We start from the raw sequence: 15092 nt of genomic DNA, 5'->3' as shown, positions 1-15092 counted from the left end.
TACAAACAAAACTTCAAACCTTTGTGAAACGGAGCATTTACACCTGCTAAAAGCTAGGAAACATTCAGAAACATACCAAATATCTCTTTAATACATGTCATAAGGCATCTCCTTGGGTAGGTGGCTTTGACTGGTCAAGGCCAGGTTGGAGCAACCCAGTTGGAACTAGATGAGCTTTAAGGTCCCTTCCAACCCACACCATTCTGTGATTCTATGACTAGTGACCAGCAAGTACACTCCACACACACCTCCTTGGCCACACTCGACAAGCAGGAAGCCTGTTCAGCTCATTGCAGGCATCTCATGCAACTGTTTTACAAGAAATACTCTTTATTTTTCATGAAGACTATTCATGTTTTCTCATCTCTCCATTATTATGGTTACATATACAAAATAGAGAATGGATTTAAGAATTTTGAGAATTAATTCTATGAGCTTACATGTGGTGCTAAGTAAGCAATTTCAGTGCTCTTTCTTTTTACAAGTAACTAACTCAATTATTACTTGTAACAGAAATAGTGATTTGTGAAAATCTGACTCATGTAGTTACTAGTTTACTATGAAATAGTTTGTCTCATACTTGCAGTGTTGCTTATGGAATTGAAGAAAAACCCCTATAGTACAATAAACAGATTATAAAACATTGTATGAGAGCCTGGATCTTCAGTTCATTAGAAATAAAAATTCACTCCCATTAGCTCCCTCCTTGAAGATGCTCTCTGTTTTACACTAACCATGTTTAGCAGCAGTTTGCTCCAGCTGACCTTAATTTAATCTATTTTTCACAGAAGGATTGCTTCAGGGTTAAAACATTTTTGTTGCTAACCACTTCATATGTTCTAGTACTTGGCCCTAAAGATCTTGTATCTTTCTAAGAACATTTGCTTCACAAAAACACCATGGGAGTTATAATTTTTTAAAACATATAAGATAATTGATTTGTAATTATCAACAGGGAGAAATACCATTGCTTGTGTTTGCTAACCTAATTGTAAAATATATTGTTCCTTTCAAGTCTTAATGTATTGCCTCAAGTGATCACCACTTAGGCACCAACAGGCTACGGTAAATAGAATGACAGCAGGAAGTCAGAGAGATAGTATTACCCAGTTCTTGCCGTAATAAATGATGTTCTTTTCCTGACTATTGTTCAGTCCATTAGCATAATTTCCAAGGGGTTTTCCCCCAGTGGGAAGCAGACCAGGTGTCAGTGCTTTGAAGCAGGATCGTATTTGGTAACATAATTTACCTTGATGGAAATTCCATGCCATATGCTTAGTTTAATGTGGAGACTGCCTCATTAAAGCACAAACATCACTTTGCATGCACCCATGGGTGCACTCCCATATGCATGTGTGGCACACACAGATTATGTCCCTTGATGTAGAAATGTCTGTACTTGAAACCATTTCAAACAACACTGACCTATCAGTCAGCCTGCATCTTTCTTTTCTGATTTCTCTATTGAGTGCTTTGTGATTCTTAAGGCAACACTAATCTGAGAACAGATATTTCCTCACAACTAAATGTCCATCAGCATCAGCGCCACAGCCGAACTTTAATACCTGTATTTCTCACTAACAAAGAGCACAGAGATTTAAAAAAACAGCTATTTGTTGGCCTCAGGAGGGTGGTTCATAGGGCACACCCTAAGCTATATAAAGTCAAACCAGTACCCATGCTTCAGGAGTCTTTGGAGCAGTTCCCTAGGACACAATTTATGTTCAGACTCATCAGGCAAAATATGTCATTAAAAAGTAGGAAAATAGCCACTTTATTTGTAGTTTCTAGATTTTTTTTTTTCTTCTATCTCCATTCTTTACCCTTCCAGTGTTCATTTTTTATCAACTAACACGTTTAACAGACCTTTCTTCCTATTTTAAGGTTCCTATGAGGGCTACGTGAAGAAAGGTCTCCCAAAGGCTTGGTTATGAGGTTTTGTTTAATTTTTTACTCTTTTAACTGTTAACAAGACTGAAGCTAGAAGTCTCAGGCAACATAAATTGTTTCAGCTGGATTCAAATTCCAATTTGGTGAAAATTCAAGCTCTAGGGTTTAGTGCCCAGAACTGTTTGAGGGGTTTTTGAAGTTCACTATGAATAATTCAGGCACAGACTTAAAAAACAGTCTTGTTTTTTTTTACTTGCAAACTTTGTTTCCAATTTACCAATAGATAAATCTTTCTATGGCAGATTTCAGGAAATTTTGATACAACACATTTTCAATCCTCAGATCTACCTGTCTGGAATCTTCTCCAAAGACAACTTCTTCTTATTTGCATGGACTATCAATATATTATTTTATTAAGAGACAGTTTTGATTTAAAATCAAGTTCTCACGACATCCTAAAATAAATACAGCTACATGATTTATGGAATTAGACCTTTGTTAAACATGTACAAACGAGTTCCTTGTTAAGAAATTAAAAATTAAGATAAGCTCAATTAAATTCATAAATTATTCTTATACGTCAATTTTATATTAATATTTTGTTGATATGAACAGTCTCCTCATGGCTCTGAGGTTGCCGTCACTTACTGTATTCTCTCTGTATCACCAGCAGCTTGCTGCACTGTTAATGCAGCATTAAACTCAAAGGGGGGAGTGAATGTAAAAATGTTGCTTTGTCGCATTAGGGAGCCAAGAGGACATTCAAACTGCTCCAAGATAATACTCAACATATATATAAGGTCACCATAGTCATATCACCATCAGACTATAACCTTTTTGTGTTATTATTGTACACAGAATAAGCTTCATGCTGAACCTGCAGACATCTTGGAACAAACAGGCCATACACCAAGCCAAAAAAAAAAAGTAAAATCAGCACCCGATAGAAGTCTGGTTTTCCACTAACATTAGGAGGGCTGGAGAGATGGAAAGCATTCCTCTAACTTATCTCTTGGTGTTTGAAGAATGGCTGCATGAAAATCCATCCCCAGCTCCACAGTCCCTCCCATACCAAACTCACAAGTGCCCATCCGGTTCTGCAGCAACGCGTAGCAGCACGCCCCATGAGATTCGGGTACTCTGCAGCACCAGGAGAGCCTCAACAACTGCTGCTCGAGGTCAGGCAGAGCTGAACAGCAGCACTGTTTCAAGAGCAACACCAGCTGGCAAGCACATTAAAGGCCCGCTGCTTTCATCAGTTGCTGTGACTTTATGGGGAGAAAAGGAAAGTTAGTTACTAGTAGTTTATGTTCACATTGCACCTTCAAAGCCACTAGATGCTTTGAGCATAACTGTAAATACAAGCTGAAATGCCCCCAAATGGGTTTCATCACTACACAGCTCTCCTTGAGGATAGCCTTTAAACTGGCAAAATCCCAGACTGGTTAGAATTGGAAGGGACCTTAAAGCTCATCCAGTTCCAACCCCCTGTCACAGGCAGGAACAGCTTCCACTAGAGCAGATTGCTTCAAGCCCTGTACAACCTGGCCTTGAATGCTGCCAGGGATGGGGCAGCCACAGCTTCCCTGGGCAACCTGTGGTAGTGTCTCACCACCCACGTACCCCCACGTAAGGGGATTCCACACAGTGTGCTGGGCAGCACCCCCACTGCTGGTGTGCTCTCACAAGGCTTTTGGAAACAACACTACCCAGTACACAACATGCCTTGCTCTCCTCTGCCACCCTCCTGCCTGCCCCACAGCCCATAAAGTCACCAGCTGAAGACCAGAATACCCTGGCTTCAATGAAGGACAATAACAGCAAGGTTTAAATCAAAAGGGGAATTCCACAGTATTTTATAGTTATGAACAAGCCCATATTTCTTCCCCGCATTTTTAACAGTGGTCACACAGAGTTGTGGTACCCTGGGAGCTCAGGGGGAGCATACCCCCCAACCCTGCTGCCGTACACAAAGAGAGCCCTCAGTCACATGAAGAATACAGAATACAATGATAGCAGCTGCAATGGCAAAATGTGACACAGCTTATTCATTTCTAAAATCTTCGTATTTGACAGAAACAAAAGAAACCTCATAGAGTTTTACATGTTCTTAAAATACTAGTACACCTACACATCTACTGGGAAGTGATGTCTCCTCTGTTTGCTGACCTTAGCACTTGGGCTTTTTCCTGCAATTGTGCTTTAAAGGCAAGTTCTTGGCTGAACAAACCAAGCAGATGTTGGACTTTATTTTCCCCTCTTTTTTTTTTTTTTTTTTTTGCTTTTAATCTTAAGATCAACCAAAACCTGTTTGCAGTAAGGCATTTAATTTATTCATCTATAAAGGGCAAAATATACATAGAGGCTATTTTTTTTTTCCACACTACACCCTACTCAAGTCAGTGCTTATATATAACACCACAATTTATGCAAGTTCCATTTAGTTCCGGGTTTTTGTTCTACCCCACACCCTTACACCCATTCGGGCAGCAAAACAGCCCGATCTCTGCAGGCTGCTTTAAAAACTGCATAAAACACATAGAAGCATTCTTTTTATATACACATATATTTTTAAATATGATCCCACCAAGCCATTAACGTCCGCATGACAAATGAGCAACTTTAGCTGCTGCTATTAATTCAACATCTAACAGCCATTTTATCCAACACTCAGTAACAGTTGGTGCTATAAGTAATGATACAGTTCAAAAGCAGACTCTGACGGCTTAACCTGCACTGACCCAAACATATATAAAAACTCTGGCTTTCATGTTGGACTGCTTGGCTGATGCATCATAGCTACACGGTAAAATACTTCAAAATGTCTCAGTCCCCAGGGGATTCAAAGAACACTTGAGAATTGTTCCTACTTTTTTCTCACAGCTATATGAACAAATACGATAATAATTTGGACAATAATTCCACAATAATTAATAGTATTGTCTTGATGTTTGCCAATAGGTGCATTTTACACCTGCAGGCCCCTGTAGTTGGCTTCCTCTACCCACTGAAAGCAACCTTTATGCTAATTTTACACAAATACGTTTGTGCTGTCACCTGCAGAACCTCCAGTTTTGTCTTGCAAAACTAAAAAAGAGTTTTTCAAGTAGAAATGCCATGCCACTCAAAATGTACAAGTCCCCATGTTCCACTGGATTAGGCCAAACACTGTCATCATTCACAGATTGCTTCAATGTCTGTAACACTATAAAACTTCTGTTAAGTGTAAGGACATGCGCACAGTAAGTCTATACAAAAAGAGACCAACAACAGAGCAAAGGTATGTTTTTAAAAGTAAAACAAATAAATCTAATATATACTATGTAACAAATGCTTTAAAATGAAGAGAAGTAAATAGACAGAGATAAAAGCTGTAGTGTCTCAAATGTAATATAAGAAAGTTCCCACATCTTCCTTTGATGGCGCATTCAGCAAGGAAGGGAAGAAATCTGAAACAATACAGTACGTGCCTGGGCCTCAGTAGATCAATACAACTTTAAGTAAATAAGGAAGGAAGGAATATTACTACTACTTTGCTAACATTCATACACAAACACATTCCGGTTTTAGGTTTATGACATGTCAGATGGTTTATCTTATTATGGAATTTTACATCAGTATTTGAGAAAGTGCCTGTATACAGGACCACATGCTGTTCTGCAAATAATATATTTGGATAGTGCAACCATGTATAGCAAATTGTATCGCAAAGACATCACTGCAAACAAGACTTCTGAACCCAAATTCTTCATTTGACATGCATTATTTACTTTGTATGTTGATCTCACAAGAAATTCTATATCTGCATCCTCCCACAAGAAGTCAGAATGCTTCATTTCAGAAATATGCCATTCTTTTCAGACTTTTTAGACTTTTAATTCTTTTCAGTTACATTTTTCTGCAGATAAAATATTAGTTTAAACCACAACAGCCTCCAAAACCGAAAACGCCCAGTCAGGACAACTAAGAAGTTAACAGAAAATACAGATTTGAAATGCAGGTTTTCTGTTTGCTTTCTCATGTCCTAGGACTTTTCACTAGAAGAATACCTGGTCCTAGCAGAAAATAACACTATAGCATCCTTCTTATGGTACCAGACTGGGACAGTCAAGTTTCCTGACATGGAAAATGACATATGGCCAAGAGCCACAAAACACCCACTCAACCTTAGAGCAGTGACAGCAGACACAGCTGGAAGCAGTGAAAATGCTTCACAGAAAGGAAAATGGCATTCATAGCTCTCCAGGCTCCTTCTCTGCTCCTGGAGGGACCTATGTTGAGAATGCAGCTGGTCAGCACAAGCCAGAGACAATTTCAGAGCCATTTTCTGGCTCATATGCTCCCCAGGCTATAGAGGTGAATTACTCACAGCTGTATATGTGCAAATATAAGCTGTGGAACAGCTTATATTTGGCTCTTTTGGGGAGCTGCATTTGAACTATTCAAATTTACAAAAGAATTAAGAGCTAGAGGGTCTGCTCCTGTTGTGAGCTGTTGGTCTTCCTTGATCTCATTGCCTTAAGAGCTGAAGAGGATGGGTCCAGATGACAACAACCCTGTGCAGTAGATGCCTGTCAGAAAAGCATGTCTGTACATGCAAAATGTATTTAGATTGTTTTCCTCTATTCCCTATTACATTTCCTCACCACTTTCAAGTGGTGAATGAAATCTGGATGATCAGGAGCTGAGAACATACCCCAATAAAAGAGAAACTCTCCCTGAATTAACAGCCCCACCACTGGCTTAATTGCTCAATGGGACAGTGCAAGCAAGAGAATCATAGAATCATAGAATAGTTGGGGTTGGAAAGGATCTCAAGATCATCAAGTTCCAACCCCCCTGCCATGGGCAGGGAATAGCCCCCAAAGCCCAGAGCTTCTCTTTTACATGGACAGGAGCTGTTACTGCTCTGGGTAATCCTGTTCTTCACCTGCATTGCACCTTCACACATGAATGCTCAGCTGAACAGATGTAAAAATATTTTAGAAAGGCTTTCAAGAGAAAGCTCTTATTAAAGATCCTAAACTGCACAGTGTGTGAAACAATAACACGGTCTGCCTGAAAATGTCATATCCTTGTCTGAACAGCCCAATACCTTATGTGCTCTGAATAAAGATAGAGATGTAATTGCTTTTCTTGTTACGACTCACTTGTGCATCATAGATTTTTTAATATCCTGCAGAACACATGTATTGTGGGAAGGAAGCAGGTGACAGCAGTAAACATATGTAATGTTATTTTTCTTCATGATAGATATGAGCAGAGAAGTCTAAGTGAAAGCTTAGGTTTTTAATAATCAACTATGGAATCTTACGGGGAGAGCGTGCATTTTGCCAAGAGCAAAATCACTAGAACTTTAACTCCAGCCATTGGGTGAAATTTCATTCAGGTAATTGTAGCCATTAAGTGACAGGTTACGCAATGAAATTATTTCAGTCTTGCCTACGTTCAAAAACAGGATGTGATTATCAGCAAAGAAGCTTTTTCTGGGAACGAATGGTGTTTGAAAATGCTCTGTGTTGTTAGAAGTCTAATGGGCTGCCATGTAAGGGGAGCTGAGCTGATGCTACACAGCTTTTGAAAAACAGTACAAGGAAATGCAGCAGAGTTCTGAGAGAACTGCAGCTGGCAACGCCTGCACAGTTTCATATGTGCGGAATGCCTGTAAATATTGTAAGCTAAATAATTCCTAAAATCTGGGTGAAGACTTAAAGCCAGCCTACCCTACCTTGGCACGTCGTGGGCTGACACAGTAACAAACTGCATGAAGAGAATGAAATTTACATTCTGGTAGAACACAGTGTGTTACTGCACAGATGACTTCTAACAGTCCAATTAGCTTCCCACTCTCTCCTGCACACTGTCTAAACCCACTCAGCCCTCACTGCAGGCATCTCCCCTCTTACATAGCTTTAGACCAAGCCCTGTGATCTGAAAGAGGGGAGAGTTTACAGATTAAGCCCTCCAGAGGGCAATTAGGAGCCTGTTGCTTGAAACCATAGTCATGCTTAGTACAGAAACGCCTGGGATTTCCCCAGGTCTGTTCAGGTAACACTGCTCAATAGCTCCAGCTGGGCCACCAGGCATCTTGGACAAATGTGAAAATCCTCTGATTCTGGAAAATTTCCCAAACAGAAGTGTTCTGACAGTAAAATGCAGATCCATGGTAGACTAGGTGTACAGAGGTGGATCCCTCATTCATGTGTTTCAGGAAAGTCACAGCACCAAAACCAGAGGGAAGGAGAAGCTTAACATAAGTTAAACCTGAAGCAGTCACCAGACCTCTCACGGCCTGCCAACCTCCTCCCATGGACTCACACTCCTAGCGTATGCACCCACACTGCTTTCAGGAGGAAAGAAATCCTTCATGCTTCCTGAAGCAATGAAATAATCTGAGTCTTTCTACGAAAAGCATACAAAGCATATTAAGGTGTTATTAATTCAATTAAAACAGATAATCAGTGGTTTGAATTTGTAAATTATGACCTCAAAGTTTCTCATTATTAAACTGGAAAATCAGAAGCAAGAGAACACCTGAGTTGCCAGGATTTAACAAGTTTGCCTCGAAGCTGTGCCAGGTCAGGGAGTGGGATCAACCCATTCATTTATGTGATGGTGCTTCTGGCTGTTGTTGTAATTTCCTTCAGCTGCGAATAAATTCGAATGAAAAAGAAAGCTAAAGCAAATTCTTCTGAAACCCCCAAAGCTCTAGACTGTTACAGACGAAAACCAGTGCTGATAAATTGAGAGAGTATGTTTCAATTCCAACCACATCCAAAGTACACTAAACAAACTGGTATTAAAATATTGTCCTGGGACAATGAATTCTGCTATGTACATAGAAACTAAGGAGCATCTGGGACTAAAGTCTGAGCATAGGACCTCCAAAGGGGTTTTGTACAGAAGGACTTAAGTGAGGGCAAGCCAACTCATTTGGTTAATCCAGCACTGATTTTCAAGTATGTTAAGTCATTTATACAAATCTTATTTGGTGGTCCTAAATTCGTGTCGCTTAATCCTTCTCAAAGTACTCGGTTACTGTGATCTAAGGCAACTATAGCCTCAATGGGAGATGCAGACAGGTGGTTTAACTTGCCTGTATATATTGCCTTCCCGCCTCTGCTCAATTTCCCAGCTTTCCAAGTCAGACCAGAGAGATCCAAGCCTATAGACAGTAAATAGTTTCTTTTTTCTCTAGGCAGATCTTGCAGACTCTTCAGTTTCCTAAATATGTTCCCAACCATTCAAGCCCTCCACTTCAAATGAATGCCTACAGTCTGCCTCTTCAGGATCATGACAAAGATCAGTCCATCACAACCTGTATTTAGGTTTAGACCTGGCTCCTGCAAAATCAACTTGATAAAATTTGCCCTGCTTATGGCAACACCAGCATGCAGCCCTACACACACATGTGCTCACTGTGGGTCTGAGTCACCCTGTTGTGTGTAGGAAAGGCCACACAGCACTGGACTACATCCCCACCCTGCCTCTGGAAGTGAGTAATCATGGCCAGTTTTTGGTGTTGCCAAGCACAGAACAATGCTCAGAATACTTCCCCCTCTCCACTCATATATAGCTTGTGGCCTCACACAGTCATCAATCTCCCTGTGCTTTACAGTGTGGAAAGCAGTTTTCTTTCACTAAAGTTGCTTAATCTCATGTAACTTTTTTACCTTTCTTACAATGTTCTAATGCTGTCCAATTAAAATGGAAATTTTAAGAATTAGGGATGCAGATCCAATTGAGAATAATAAGGAAGTAAAGACTTAACTTCATTTGGGTCCTTGGAAAATTATAATTTTTAAATATTTTTCTTTTCAAAATGAAGATTTTTTCAATGGAAAGCTTCATATAGACAGTATTTCTTGGTCAGAGCAAAGGCATGCAGTGAGTGAGATGGATAGATTACTGCTGAAAATAACCCTGCTTTTGCAGATAAACAGGACCCTACATCTCACTTTGCTCTGAACTGAGCTTCACACAAAAATCTCATCTTTAGCCTCCCAGATTATACCTTACCAAACATAAAATAAACATAAAACCGCAAAAAGGAGAAGCAGGCAGGGGTGGGAGTGAGGAAATTTTCTTTCAAGCATGCTACCCTGGTTGAAAAAAAAAGTCCTTGTAATCAGACTGGTGCAAAACCAGCAGGTTACCAACATTCCCGAAAATAAAGACAAAATGTTGAAGATCAGTAAGTTTTAGTTTCAAGACTTCAAAATACCTTAAGAAAATAAAGTTTAAAAATTGGCTTTAAGTGCTAAGAGCTTCCTTGGCAATGCTAGTGGGAACTAGAATCATCCTGATTTAATTCCCTTGCATTTCAGAAAACTAATAATGGTTCTAAATAATTAGAAACTGTTATTACATTAAAATGCATGATACTTACTGATTAGATCATATTAAAATGAAAAGAATAATTTGAATTATTTACACACAAAAAACCTCAAAGTGAGACAAATCTATGGACCATAAAGACAAAGAAAAGAATTCCTCTAATAACAACAGCTCATTGCACACCTAGATTTCGTAAGTATTAGTTATGTTTGAATTGCATCAAATAAAGAATTTACACAAAAAATACCCATATGTACTTACTGCAATAAAGTCATTTAATACCCTGAATATCTCGGTTCAAAACTCATTTTTAAACTACTAGATGCAATACAGTGATTTTTCATTAAACTCAAAATATTCAGTATATTACAAATTATCCAAGACTATGATGTGAAATGCTTTTGTGACAGCAGTTTTATTTAATATTCATTGTCAGGTTCTCTAAGGATAGACTGAGAACTAATAAATTCAGAATGTATTAGTATTATAATACACTACACAATTTATATTTAGCATGTTATACTAGCCATAGCACTCAGTACAAGGCAGGTACACTGAATACAAAATATATTAAGATATTAAACTAGATAATAAAATATTCCTGCTATACCTACCCTTAGTTTAAATCTGTTGAACATATAAGCTGAGGGCAACATTTCTGCTTATTAGGTGACTCTCTCCCTAACTCTCTCTCTGGCTTTCGCTCGCTGTACCATGGTAACACCGAGCTAAGGGCTGTTATAACATTTAATTTGGTTCACAGCCCAAGTAATGCACAAATCTGGAATGAAATTGCTAACTTTCCTCTGTAGTATCTGTGAGTAGTCTTCTCTGTGTTTTTATATCAAGTTGAACCTATAATTGCCTAACTTACGCTTTGTGTGATGGATGCTGTTCACAGTCAATGATTTACATAGCTGAAGAAATCTAAAGATAAATCGTGACTAAAGAAAGTAAACACTTCTAAGAAACAGTTTCTACATTTTAACCTGGATATGTGTGAGCTGCTGGCCAGAAAAGAGATCAGATACAGCCCAACGCATTTATAGCCTGGTTTCCTAAGATGACATATTGAGTCCCATCACCTGCTTGCCGTCTGTCAGTCCTCTCCACAATCGTAACGTCCCTGCCTGCTGGCTGGTTTCAGACAGGGATCTTGCCTTCCTAAAAAGATTTGTGATTCAAAATGCTGCCACAGTGAAGAGTGATCCTATTAATGCCTACAGTGAAGAAAGGCAGCTATACAAACTCAAGCCTCCAAACATGAGCCACTGAATGCTCATGGCACTCACACAAATGCCATGCTCATGGGGCAGCTTCAGTGATCGCTTCAGCCCCTGCCTCAGCAGACTGGAGGCAAGAGATAGTCCAGAAGGCCATGCTGGGGGTCCTTCAGAAGGTCATGGTGGAAGGGCAGTCACTCACCAAATAGCTGTCTCCAGCCCTGACACATGGGGTGCCAGAACTGCAGGGCACGGTGCAGGAGGCATGGTATCCTCTTTGAAGAGAGTATTCTGGCCAAAAGCATCAGGCACACAGAGCTGGCTGATTTCTCATAAGAGCCAAAGAGAAGAGGGGAATAGTGAAAAGATATTTGATAAAGAGGAGAAGGAACTCTTGCTTAAAGCTTTCCTTGCTGAACCCCACTATATCCTCCAGGCCTTAGCCAGCTAGAACATATTAGGAACGTTGACATCAAGTCAGTTGCGTTGTTGTTGATCCTCCACTGTGCCAAAGTTTAAGTTCAGCCATCTTAGTGTAATTGAATTTAAAAGGTCAGTCACAGCTCAGACACAAATCTAATAGAAACCTGCCTCCAGTTACCCTAGTGCTTAAAAAAATACTATTACAAAGAAGTGGTAAAGTACTTTTCAAAATAAATCTAAAAACACACACACATATTAAAAAAAAAAAAAAAAAAAAAAAAAAAAAAAAAAAAAAAACTAAACAAAAAACCCAAAAACAACAGACCACACACACAAAATTGCTTTGCAGCTGTGACAGCAGACTTAGACCTTGTAGAACTAATGGCATGCATCTTACTCTGGTCTGGGGCCATCTCTTTCTTTCTTCAATTTTCCACATAACTGACATCAAGTTGACTTACTTCCTTTGGGGTGCAGATGGCAGGGACTGCTGACAACAAAATGTGTGGCAAAAGACTGGGAAGAAAACAGTCAAGATGGGACTTCCATCAAATATAGTGGGAAAACGTCCAATGAAGAGAGATGACATCATCCTCAAAATGAAGTAGTTAATTTCTTCACTCTCATGTCCTTCACAGCTCTCAAGATAAGGGAATGATACACTATATTATACAATGATATTGGGTTGGAATTAGGGCCATTTGTTCTGTCAAAGGGGTTTACAGAAGTCAAAGGGGTTTACAGAAGTTTGGGCAGTCTATGGCTCAGCAAGATGGCATTCTTTGATATCCACACACTAGCACTTCTAACGAGCAGTGGAGCAGGAGAAAGGACATCTGCTTCTTGAAAAAGTTTGGCTCCTGCAGAACAATGATGGCTCAAAGTCAACTTCAGAAGCACTTGCTGACCACTTGAGGAACTTGGCAAGGTCTCCCTACCACTTGTTCTCTTCTGCTGAATTGTTCACTGGATGAGTACCTTTTTTCTTTCTCTCTTCCTAGTGCAGTACCATTCAGCAAGAACATTATCCCCCAACAACAAGGGGCTTAAATCAGAATTTACTTGCAAGTATTGCATTTCAAGAAAAGTCAGCTCATTCTCCAGTGAAGACAAACTGCCACTACATGGAAGCTTGGATAGCTTTTCAACTTCAGGTTGAGTTTTCATATGACAAACCTGAGGCTGAGAGCCTCTTTCACAGCACAAAATATATAGACTTGGTCATAAGTCTTTAAAGCCCTGATGTATTCCAGTCCATTAGTTTTTACAGTTCAATTTATGTTGTATTACAAGGAGATGTGCTGAACTGCCTGAAAGTACAAATTTGCCAAACTATCCAAAAATAATCTGGAAAGCAAGAAAAGTCAGGATACCATCCAAATCATAAGCAGTATGGCCATTTTGCTACCAGTTCAGATGGCAATAATTTTTTTAAAGCACTGTTAAACACATCTAGATGAATTTGACTTTAAATCACACTTTCTGCTGAATGTTTAAGGAACTATCAATTTAAAATTAAACATAACCCATAGACAACTGACAGAGATTCACATATCACCTGAATAACAAAACAAGACATCTTACTCTCTTTTAGCTTTGTATAACATGCAATTAACTAAGCTATTATGTTGCCACACAGTAATCGAAAGGGATCACACAGCTTCTAGGTGAATTCTTCAATATGGAAGAATCTTGTCTTGGCAAAACCAGAAATCTCAAGGAAGTAGAGCTAGTGAGAGAAAACACAGCATCATTACCATCACAATACATCTTCCTACCATAAAGGAGTGAAATACTGTTAAATTGAGCTTATCTTCTGCAAGTCAAACATATGTTGGGACTTTTTATTTGCTTGCTCTGAAATTTACATGACAATTGACGTATTACCCAAATGCAAACTCATCATATAAGCAGCAGAGAGCCTGTCTGATCACTTCCCTATGAAGCTATGGCAGGTAGTGAAGGTCTGAATTATTTCTGTTTCTCTTCTATGCAGTATCTGATACAGAATTCTAGGCTTCAGGGCCATTACTGTGCTGCTTCTCAATTCTTACACATTTATGGAGAGACCCTCCCAGAGTCACCTCCCTACCTGACATCTGACAGTTCTCCTCTAACATTCAAGGTTCATAGCTACCCATAATCCCTGTTGAAAATAGGGCAGATTAAAACTAATATTAAGAATATTTAATGAACATTGGGCTAATTAAGTACACAGTTAAGAGCATTATGTAGGTTTTTATACAGCCAGGTTGTGATATACTGCTGGTTTGCACCACCATTAAAAACAAGCTGAGAGCAAGTTTGTGCCAACTAACCACAGTAAATCAGAAGTGAAGAGAACCTGCATTTACAGAGGTGTTTGGAAACATGCTGTGGAAGAATACTGAACACATAAACCCCTAGCAGATTGTTATTTGGATAGGGTTTTACATTAATACCACCTCTTTGTCATTATCATTTATGCCATTTTATAAGCAGTTTTAGCAACCTCGCTGTGGTGAGATGTTCAAACTCATTCAAATCCAGCTTCAAATTTCAGGTCAAGAAATTGGAATTTTAACAAGTGGCAAACTAAAATGTCAGGACCAATCACACAGACAGTTGTTTACAAGACTGTTATTTGTTTGTTTTACAGGTCCAAGAAGGTTTGTCCTTCTCTGAAATTGCTGTGCTAACATTTACACCATAAAGATACCAGGTAACATCAACAGGTTTTGACACTTCAACTTAAATTGCAAAATTCTCAGAGTCCTTCACCATTCTCAAATCTTTCATACTCAGTTACAATAAATCAAAATGCTATAAGCAAAGTGATAGAGCATCTGCATTTAAAAAAACCTGTATCTAATTTTCTATTGTAGAGGGAAAATGGGGAGATGACCTTCAACTCAGGCTGTGAACCGTGGGCAACCTTCCTCCCTTCCTGCCCTGCTTCCCCAGGTGCCCCTCAGTAATAGGTTTGAGGCCCTGGATCTTGATGGAGAGGTAAGTGAGGATGTGGTGCAAGGCCAGACTACAAGGTCACATAGGAAAAGGCGGTCGACTTCACGCCTCAAGACTGCCTCTGACAAGAAAGAAAGAAAAGTCATTGTTGTAGGCGATTCCCTTCTGAGAGGAACAGAGGGCCCGATATGCAGAGTTGACCCTCATCATAGGGAAGTGTGTAGTCTGCCTGGAGCTCGGATCAGGGATATCACCAAGGCGCTCCCCAACCTG

The sequence above is a fragment of the Psittacula echo genome (assembly GCF_963264785.1).
Source record: "Psittacula echo genome assembly, chromosome: Z".
Lineage (NCBI taxonomy): Eukaryota > Metazoa > Chordata > Aves > Psittaciformes > Psittacidae > Psittacula > Psittacula echo.
Note: the sequence above shows the minus strand (reverse complement) of the source record.